The sequence below is a fragment of the Gracilinanus agilis genome, chromosome 2, assembly GCF_016433145.1.
Source record: "Gracilinanus agilis isolate LMUSP501 chromosome 2, AgileGrace, whole genome shotgun sequence".
Classification (NCBI taxonomy): domain Eukaryota; kingdom Metazoa; phylum Chordata; class Mammalia; order Didelphimorphia; family Didelphidae; genus Gracilinanus; species Gracilinanus agilis.
Genome location: NC_058131.1, coordinates 354,213,046 through 354,223,738, shown reverse-complemented (window position 1 = coordinate 354,223,738; position 10,693 = coordinate 354,213,046).

Here is a 10,693-nt window from a genome sequence, read left to right as displayed (position 1 = left end):
GGACCCCGTCCTCAGCATGGGGGGCCAAGGCAAGAGCATTTCCTGCCCTCAAAGAGTTTACCTTCTATTAGGAGCCACCCCCAGGATTTTGAGGGAAGGGGGTTCAAGGAGGAAGAGAGGCTCCCCTTGATTTGCTAGGGACTCAGCTTCCCGCCTCTCTGCTTGGCAGTTTTCACCCCACCACCAGGCCGCCTCTCCTTCTATGAGAGCAAGGCTAGTGTGGGGGGTCTGGCCCATCCCTCCTCCTCCTCCTCATGCCCTATGCCCCTGGGAGAGGAGGGAAGCGTTAGAGACCAGGGGAGGGAGAGGAGAAATCAGCCTCCAGCTCTCCTTTGAGAGGCTGGCCCTGGGGGCTGGGCCCGAGTCCCTGGGGCCTCATTGCTTCTCATTAGCCTCCCGGGCCCTGGCAGAAGCTGATTGTCAGAGACACCAGGGAGCTGAGAGCCCTGAGCTGAGCTGCGGGCAGAGGAGACAGGTGCAGAAGCAGCTTCACTCCCTCCCCCAAGCTTAACCCTTTGACGTTGCCATGGCTATCGCCATGGTGACATCTCTCCAGCTCCCTTGGGGCCAAGCAGAGAGGAGGGAAGATGGGTCCCAGTGCAAATCGAGGGGATCCTCTCCTCCTCCTGGCCGCCCCTTCCCTCAAGCCCCAGCCCGCAGGGGCAGCCTGGATGGGCTCCCAGAGACCCACCGGGCCTCACTTGGTCCCTGGTGTCCCTTGAGAGTTGTCTGGGGAACGGATCCTCGTCCTGCACCTCATTTGTTGTGTGTATGATCTTGTCAAGCCACTCATCTCTTGGATCCTTCCTTTCTTCTGTAAAACGGGGTCACAACTTGGCCTGTCTTTCTTTGTTCAGTCGTTTCCTACTCTTTGTGATCCCATCTGGGGTTTCCTTGGCAAGATACTGGAGTGCTCTGCCATTTCCTTTTTCAGCTCCTTTTTTTCAGATGAGGAAACAGGGGCAAAGAGGATGAGATGACTTGTTCTGGGGTCACATAGCTAGGAAATCTGAGGCTGGATTTGAACTCGGGTCTTCTGGATTTCAGGCCTGCCATCTTAGCTGCTCTTTGGACACTTATATCGTAGGACTGTTTCCACTGTGATCTCGGGCAAATCTTGCCCTGTGCCTCAGCTTCTTCTATAAAATGAAGGACTTGGATTCGATGGTCTCTAAGGTCACTTCCATTTTTTGGGGTCTAAAATTCTAAGGCTCAGAAATTACCAGGGAGATTGGATCTTTCCAGGATCTGCTCTCCCCCCCTTTTCATCCTGCTCTCCCTTGTCTTCAGCCCTTTTCTCAGATGTCCTCCAAGTTGGGAACTGATTCTTTGGCGTCTGTCTCTCCAATCTTGTCCTGTCCACAACTCTTGGAATTCTTCCTTACTTCTCACCCTTCCTCTAATTTACAGAGTTAAGCTCTAGCCTTGAGTCCTCTTGAGGAAGCCCACTTCTGGATTCTGGTAGAACCTATGATATAAAAGAGGATAAAATAAGTAAAAACAAAGGGTTCAGGCAAAGTACCAGGAGGAATTGGAGGAAGAATCCATCCCTCTGACCTGGGACTTCTGGGAAAGTTACATGGAAATTTGTAGCAATTGATCTGGGCCAAACGAGAAGTAAATCAAAAGTCAGGATGGGGAGGCAGAACCTCACTGAACTCAAACTGAAATGACTAAAACTTCCCCATTCTCTCCTTCCCCCAAATCCCTTTCCCCATCCTCTGTGAGCTTCGAATGAAAGCACAGGCCATTTAAAAAAGTCTGCCCTGCCTCTTCCCTACTCCCACAGCCACTGTCCTGATTTAAGCCCTTTTTAGGGCCTGAGATTTAGATACTCATACTAAGATTTAGAACTAGAAAGGACCTTAGGGATCATCTTCCTTCCATTTAACCAATGAGGGAACTGAGGCCCAGAGAAACAACTTGACTGAAGTCACCTAGCTCATGAGTAGTAGAGCTGAGGTTGCCCTAGATCACTTCTTCCTTTAAATATCTGGGAGCACTCCCTCCATGATACAACCTCCCTCCCTCCCTCCCTCCCTCTCTCTAGAACTCAATAAGTAGCCTTTAAGAATTTCTGTGACCCCCTCCCCCCCCAGTTCACCATCCTGAGACTAACCTGGAGCTGGGCCTCTCTCTGCTTAGCTAGGCTGCTTCTTAGACAATTAGACCATTCTCAGCCCCTCCTTGTGGTCTTTTTACCTTGGCATGATCCTCCAGAGTCAGGATTCTGTTGGCGTAGATTTAGAGAGCTCAGGGTCATCCCCAAAGCACCATGAAGCAACAGAGTAGGCCATTGTCTGTTGTTCAGTCATTTTAATCATATCCAACTCTTCATGACCCCATTTGGGGTTTTCTTGGCAAAGATAATGGAGTAGTTTGCCATTTCTTTCTTTGGCTCATTTGACAGAGGAAGAAATGAAGGCCAACAGGGTAAAGTGATTTGCCCAGGGTTACATAGCTAGTAAGGGTCTGAGGTCAAATTTGAACCCAGGACCTCTCATCTCTAGGCCAGGCTCTTTCTTCCTTGAGCCACCTGGCTTCCCCCCAAGCCTAGTATTCTTACATCTATATGGGACTACCTTGACTCTTTCTTCAGATTTGCCATAATTTCCTCTTGGGAGGCGAACAGGAAGGAGCCATAGGTGACAGAGAGGACTTGACCTGGGAATGAGAAAGGATGTCTCTTTTGGAGGAGGGAGAGGGACACCTGTTCCAGAATAGTATGGTGGGAAGGAGAAGAGAACAAGCGTGTGCATTGTGCTTACTATGTGCCAGGTGCTGTACTAAGTGGCTCTTATAAGTTTCACTGGATCCTCGCAACAACACTGTGAAGTAGGTCCTCATTACTATCCCCACGGTTAAGTGACTTGCCTAAGGTCACACAACCAGTAAATGTCTGAGGTCAAATTTGAATTCAGTTCTTCCTGACTCTAAACCTATCATTCTATCCATTGTACCGTCAAATACCTCTGGTGATAGATATGAAATCAAAGGACCTAGGTTCGAATTCTAGCTCTGCCACTTACTACTTTGTGACGAGTATATTAAAAGTCACCTGGTACAATTTCTCTCTCCCAATTTTACAGAAAGCAGAGGCCCAGAGAGGTAAGTGACTTGTCTAAGGTAGCAGGACTAGTAAGTGATCCTATGTGATCCTTCTTTTCATATAGCAGACAAGGAATTAATCTGAGCATCAGAGCAGGGGTTCCCTCCACCTCAATGCTGTAAAATGAGAGTTAGAATAGGACTCTGTAAGGCCTCACCTAAATCTCTGTAGCAGGGAGACTGTGTGGGAGGGAATAAGTATGCATTAAAATGTATGAGTATGTATATGAGAGACAGATAGAGAGAGACAGAGTCAGAGACAGAGTGAAAGAGAGCCAGTGAAACAGAGAGACAGAGTAAAACAGAGACAGAGTGAAACAGAGAGACAGTGAGAGATAGAGTGAAACAGAGACAGAATGAAATAGACAGAGACACAGGGAAAGAGCAGAGTAAAATAGACAGAGACATTGAAACAGGCAGAGTGAAACAGAGACAGAGAGACAGACTGAAAGAGACAGTGAAACAGACTGAAACAGACAGACTGAAAGAGATAGGGAAACAGAGAGATAGAATGAAATAGAGACAGAGAGACAGATTGAGAGACAGTGAAACAGAGAAACAGAGAAACAGACAGAGTGTAACAGACAGAGATAGAATGAAATAGAGAGAGACAGGGTGAAACAGACAGAGACACTGAAACAGGCAGAATGAAAGAGAGAGTGAAATAGAGTGAAACAGACAGTGAAACAGGCAGAGTGAAAAAGACAGAGTGAAACAGACAGAGACAGAGTGAAATAGACAGTGAAACAGAGAGACAGTGAGAAAGAGACACTGAAACAGACAGAATGAAACAGAGACACCGAAATAGGCAGAGTGAAAGCCAGTGAAACAGACAGTGAAATAGACAAAGCAAAATAGACAGACAGTGAAACAGGCAAAGATAGAGTGAAACAGACAGAGACAGTGAAACAGAGGGAGACACACACACACACTGAGTAAGAGAGACAGAGACAGATTGAGACAGAGGGAAACATAGACCTGGGCTTTTCTGCTTAGTATCTGTGTGACCCTGGATAAGTCACTTGTGATTTCCTTGTGTCTTAATCTATAAAAGAAGAGCCTGGACCAGCAGACCGGCTCTAAATCTCTGCCTCCTGCTGTCCCAGGCCTCTATTTTTATGGTGTCTTATTCACTAGGGGGACAGGGAGGCCCTGGGGGAGTGGGGAGGCCACCTAGGACCTCTTTGGTTGACTTGTTGGGGGTGGCTCCAGGAGCCCCCACCCCTACCCCACCCTGTGGGCCTGCTTCCTGCTTTCCCGAGCCTTCTCAGCTCTCTCCTCAGACCAGGCTGGTGAGCAGGCTGGCGTACATCCTCATTAGCTCGGTTCAGTGGCCAGTGCTGAGAATTGATATGCCTTTGGCTGAGTGTGGACGGCAGCCTAATCGGGATGGATGGGCCAGGAGGTCTGGGCGAGGACTCGCATACTCAGAGAAGTCCATCCAGGAGAAGACATGGTCATAAAGCCAGAGAGCCGCTCTGAGGAGACAGACACAAGCTCCCTGAGTTCCTACCACAGAGTCACAGGCTCTCCTCCATCCTTGTCCTGGAGAATGGCAGCTTCTGTCTCTATTGTTCTTAATATACTATAAGATGGGGCAGCCAGGTAGCTCAGGGGATAGAAGGCCAGGCCTACACCTGGGAAGTCCTGGGTTCAGATTTACTCTCAGACACTGCCTAGCTATGTGATCCTGGGTAAGTCACTGAACCCCTATTGCCTAGCCCTTACTGCTCTTCTACTTTAGAACCAATACACAGTATTAATTCTAAGACAGAAGGAAAAGAGTTTTTAAAATGGTATAAAAATGCTTTCTGACTTCACACAACTCTGGGTGAGGTCCTAGAATCATAGGATGTCAGAATTAGAAGGGATTTCCAGGGTCGCCCTGATAATCTAACTGGAAATAAACATTTTTGTCATTTTCATTTTACAGATGAAGAAACTGAGTGAGTCTTGGCAAAGTTCGAATGATTACTTCTATTACTAACTCCAGTTTTTATAATACTAAGATTTACAAAACACAGCCTTGAAACTGGGAAGCAGAGGCACCAAGTGTTATCATTCCCATTTTTCAGATAAGAACACTTAAGCTCAGCAAGGCTCAGAGGCCATGGGGTACATTGGTTTCAGAATCAAAGTACTTTTGTTTGAATCATGTGAGCTTGGGAGAGATTGCATCCATTGGGCCTCAGTTTCTTCATCTTTAAGCTGAAGAGAACCTCAGAAGAGGCCCATGTGCCTTTGGCTGAATATAGACAATAAAAAAGAATACTGTCATTGTTGTAAGAGTGCACTCATACAAAACCCAAACCCCCCAAATAAAACCATAAGTACACTGGTGTGAAAGACAGCAGGCTTTGATCCACATCCAACAGTTCTTTCTCTGGCAGAGCCTCAGTTTTCTGATCTGTAAAATTTGGGGAGACAGAGCATACTAAATAATCTCTAATGTTCTTTCCACAAAGCGAGTAGTAAGTGGCAAAGTTAGAATTTGAACTCTGGTCTTCTGATTCTATATCTCCTCCTCTTTCCTCTTTCCTCCAGCCCTCCCCTGGGGAAAGAGCTGTTCCTTTGGCCTTCCTAGGAAGCCTAAAGGCCGGCAGACTTTCCCCGTGTCTCATATCCTCCTCCAACAGAGATATGCCTTCTCAAGCCCATCAGGCAGATATTTCAAGAATTATTATCTCCATCTATCAGCAGGCAAAACTGGACATCTGAGGGGAAGTGATGAATCTAATATCACATCACTAATGCCCAGGAAGGATTCGAACTTGGGTGGCCTTTTAAAAATCTTATTTAAAATTTATCTAAAATTTTATATTTAAACATTTTTATTTAAAATTTTTATTTAGTCTTTATTTTTATATCATACATATAAACTTTGTTATTCATTAATGAATAATATCGAAATATGCTTTGCATGGTAATACATCTATAACCCAGATTAAATTGCTTGCCAGTTCTGGGATGGGAGAGGGAAGGAGAAAGGGAGACAATTAGGATCATATAACTTTGGAAAACTTAACGTGGAAATTTGTCATAAAAAATTAAATAAAGAAATAAAAACTTCATTTAAAATGTAAAATAAATTAAAATTGTATTTCAAAATGATTGATTTATTTTTTATAACACTTTCATTTCTGAATTTATTTCCTTCTCTCCTATCTAGCAAGTCACTCCTTGTAACAAAAAATAAAAATAAAAACAGAAAAAGAGGGAAAAGTAGTTTAGTAAAATCAACCAATAGTGTATGTCGTGTTCCACACCCATTGTTCTGCACTTTTGCAAAGAATGGAGGGAAATTAATTTTCTCATTTTATATGTGGTTCCAGCCTTGGTGGTCACCATTCTTCTCATTTATATTATTGTTGCAGTTACTGTGTATGGGTGTGAGGTTTCTTCATTGGTTACACTTGACTCTGCATGCTTCTCTGAATTCTTTACCATCTTCATTTCTTATGAAGTAACATTGCATTCATTAATGTACCAAAATTTGTTTAGTCCAGGTGTAATGCTCTGGTTCTATATCCCCTATTCAGAAAAAGGGAGCCCTGGGTAAGCTAGGAGAGAGCCCAGCTAGAAGGAGGAAAGTGTCCCAGAAGGACATGTGACTCCCGAGTGGTGTCCCTCACCAATGGCAAAATGAGTAAGAGGGACCTGAGCCTGAACTCGACCTCCTCCCCAACCTCTTTGCCTTGGGCTTTTGGGAGCCCCCATTAATATAATATAATAATAACAACAACTCATTTCTATAGTACTTTAAGGTTTTAAGGGATATTCTTCACAACAGCCCTACAGGAGTGTTAGTCAGGGAGTTTAGGACTTCAAATCTGGCCTCAGACTCTTACTAGCTGTCTAACTCTGGAAAAATCACTTAACTGTGGTTTGCCTCAGTTTCCTCAACTGTAAAATGGGGATAATTAATAGCACCAACCTCCCATGGTTGTTGTGAGGATCAACTGGGATAAAATTGTAAAGTGTTTGGCATGGTGCCTGGAGCCTAGTGTTATTGTTCAGTTGTTTCCATCATGCCTGGCTCTTTATGACTCCATTTTAGGGGATTTTCTTGACAAAGTGGTTTGCTATTTCCTTCTCCAGGTCATTTTCCAGATGAGGAAACTGAGACAAACAGGGTTAGGTTTTCTTGTCCAGTATCATACAGCTAATAAGTGTCTGAGGCCAGATTTGAACTCAAGATTTCCTAACTCCAGGCCTTGCACTCTATCTACTGCACTACTTAGCTGCCCCACTGACACATAGTAGGTGATTGATATGTTTCCTTCCTTCCTTCCTTCCTTCCTTCCTTCCTTCCTTCCTTCCTTCCTTCCTTCCTTCCTTCCTTCCTCTCTCTCCCTCTCTTTCTCTCCCCCTCTTGCTCTTCCTCTCTTTCTTTCTTTCTTTCTTTCTTTCTTTCTTTCTTTCTTTCTTTCTTTCTTTCTTTCTTTCTTTCTTTCTTTCCTTCCTTCCTTCCTTCCTTCCTCCCATGATCCCTTCTTTTTTGGGTTGGTATTAAAAACCTTGGATTGGGAGTCGAGAGCTAAATTCTAGCCCTTGGGTTGAAATTTGATTGGCAACTGACCCCTTTTATCACAGGGCTCTACTGCTTCTACTCTCTTCTCTAACCCATCCTTCCTATTAGAGACAAAATTCTCTTCTTTATTCTTAAATCTGATCGTGTGACCCTTCTGTTCTTTTCTCCTGGGTAAAGTACGAATTCCTTAGCCTGTCATTCAAGGCCTTTCATGATCTGATTCCACCCTATTTTTCCAGCCTTATCTCATATTAGTCTCCTCACACTCCAAATAATAATAATGATTTTTAAAAAAAACGTGGACTTATCTCTGTTCTGGGACATGCTCTGCACCCAGATTCCTCTGTGCCTTTCTTCACATTTTTCTTCTCTTCCAGAAATGTCCACACTGCCTGTGGCCAGCTCCAACCTTTGCCTCTTTCCTCCCACTGCAGGATCCTTTTGAAAGTCTTCCATCCCTTCTCTCATCATTAATGACCCATCAGACCTCACACAGCCCTTTGTTTCTCCCTAATGCACTTATCTTGGATTACTGGGTATTAGGATTCTTGGTGTTGTTTCCTCTCCCCCTATTATTCCGGGAGCTTCCCGAGGCCCCGGGTGGGATTGGGGCTCATTTAAAGTTTGTATCTCTCTCCAGCACCTGGCACAGAGTTTTGTACACAATAAGCAATTAATAAATGTGGGTAAATTGAATTAAAATCCACTCAGAGCTGGAAGAGGCCTTGGAACGTAGAACGTGGACTTGGAGTGCTAAGAGGAGCTTTGGAACAATGAACATAGAATGCTAAGAGCTGGAAAGGACCTTAAGAACAAAGAATAGAGAATGTGAGAGCTCAAAGGAACCTCAGAACAAACAGTTTAGGAGGTTAGACTCAAAGGAACCTGAGAACAAAGAACAGGGTCTAGTGCGCCCAGAGGGGACGTTGGACGCCATCCCCTTCATTTTACAGAAGAGGAAACTGAGGCTCAGAGAGAGGAGGTGACATTCTCAAGGTCACCCAGCTAAAGTGGGGCCACTTTGAGTGAAAGAGGAAAGCGAGGGAGGGGGTAGGCGGGCAGGGGCGGAGGGGGAGGAGGGCAGGGGATGGGGGTGCCCTGCCGCAGGGTGGGTCAGGGCACCAGCCACCGCCACGGCCTCCCCAAGGTTACCTTGGCTGTCGTCAGGGCTGGCTTGGGCTGCAGCTTGGGGATAACAGTGGCAATCCAGCAGCCTCTCGGAGTTTTATTATCATTCAAATGAGGACGTGGAGAGGTATTTCATTTGATTGGTAGAATAATAGGAGCCATTTATCTACCTTCTCTCAACCTTTCATATCTGTTTCACTATTTTATGGGATCGCATACATCATAGTAAAAGGCAAAAATGTATTTTTTTTTCCTCCTGACTTGGGGCTGGGGGGAGGAGGGGGGCCGCGGGAGGGGAAGGAGACTCGGAGAGTCCCTGGCAGGAGCTGAAGGAAATGAAATCCGAAAGAGACTATTATTGGTGACAGTTACATCTGAAGGGGAATAAGAAAGTCCCCAGTGCTGGGCTCGGATGAGGAGTTTTAAATAGAAGATGTAACAGCCCTTCAGCTCCCAAGCTGGCGGAGGGGACGAGGCTGAGGGCAGAGGCGTGCTGCATGAGCAAGAGGAGGAATGAGTGGTGGGAGGCAGCCATGCAGGGGGTGGCCTCCCCATTCCTGGAGGCCCAGCAGCAATCCTGGCCGGAGCTGGGCTGGGAACCTCTGAATTCCCAGAACCCCCGATTTGAGAACGGCAGGAGGAGAGAGCAGGAGGCCCCATGGCCTTCAGGTCACAGATCACAGACTGGTCAGAGCCAGGAAGGAGCCTTTGGGTCCAATCCCTTAATTTTACAGACTAGATCACTAGGGCTTAGACCGAGGAGTCAGGACTAAAGAGCAGGAGGCAATGTAGGTCCAGTGGAGAGAGCACTGGACTCGAGAAAGGACTTAAATTCAAATCCTAGTTTTGTGAACATGAGCCAGCCATCCTGCCCTCTCTGAGCTCAGTTTTCTCATCTGTAAAAGGAAAGAGTTAGACCAGAAGACCTTTAAGATCTCTTCCCGCTTAAGATCTTGGAGCTTCCAATCCAGATTTTCTTTTTCTGCCCTTTCTATTTCCTGGCTTTGGTTCTTGGACACAGTGTGTTTCCCATTCTAAGTCTCAGTTTCTTCATCTGTAAAAGGGAAATAACTGCATTACCCCCTTCATAGGAGGATTGTTAGAAAAGTGCCTCAACAACTTTAAAATGATAACAAATGAGAGCAATTGTAGTGGCTGGAAACAAGGAGAGATTTGCCTCCTGGAAAGAGAGGAGCAATGGCTCATATTTATATAATGCTCTGAACATATTTCTCCAAACCCCATTCTCCTTGTTTTTCTACCCCATCCTCACCGGGGAGTCTAATATTATTATTCCCATTTTACAGGTCAGGAAAACAAGGCTTGGAAAGGTGCTTTGTCCAAGTCCAGACCCTGTAATTCCAGGTACTTCAACATCCTTTCCTCTCATTCCCTTCTTTTTATTTATTTATCTTTTAAACCCTTACCTTACATCTTAGAATCAAAACTAAGTGTTGGTTCCAAGTCAGAAGCGATAAGGGCTAGACAATGGGGATCAAGTGACTTGCCCAGTGTCACACAGCTAGGAAGTGTCTAAGGTCTGATTTGAACCCAGAACCTTCCATCTCCAGGCTTGACTATCCACTGAGCAACCCCTCTTATTCACTTCTAAATCTCCTGTGATCTGGCTTCCACTGAAACTGCCCTCTCAAAAGTTGCCAATGATCTCTCTTTTTTAAAAAATCCTTAAAATTCTGTCTTAGTATCAGTTCTAGGATAGAAGCTTGGCAAGAGGTAGGCTATCAAACTTAAGTGACTTATTCAGAGTCACACAGTTAGGAAATATCTGACGTTGGATTTGAACCCAGGTCCTCTTGACTCCAGGCAGGCTCTCTACTGTGCTACCTAGCTGCTTCTCTTATGATCTCTCTCTCTCTCTCTCTCTCTCTCTCTCTCTCTCTCTCTCTCTCTCTCTCTCTCTCTCTC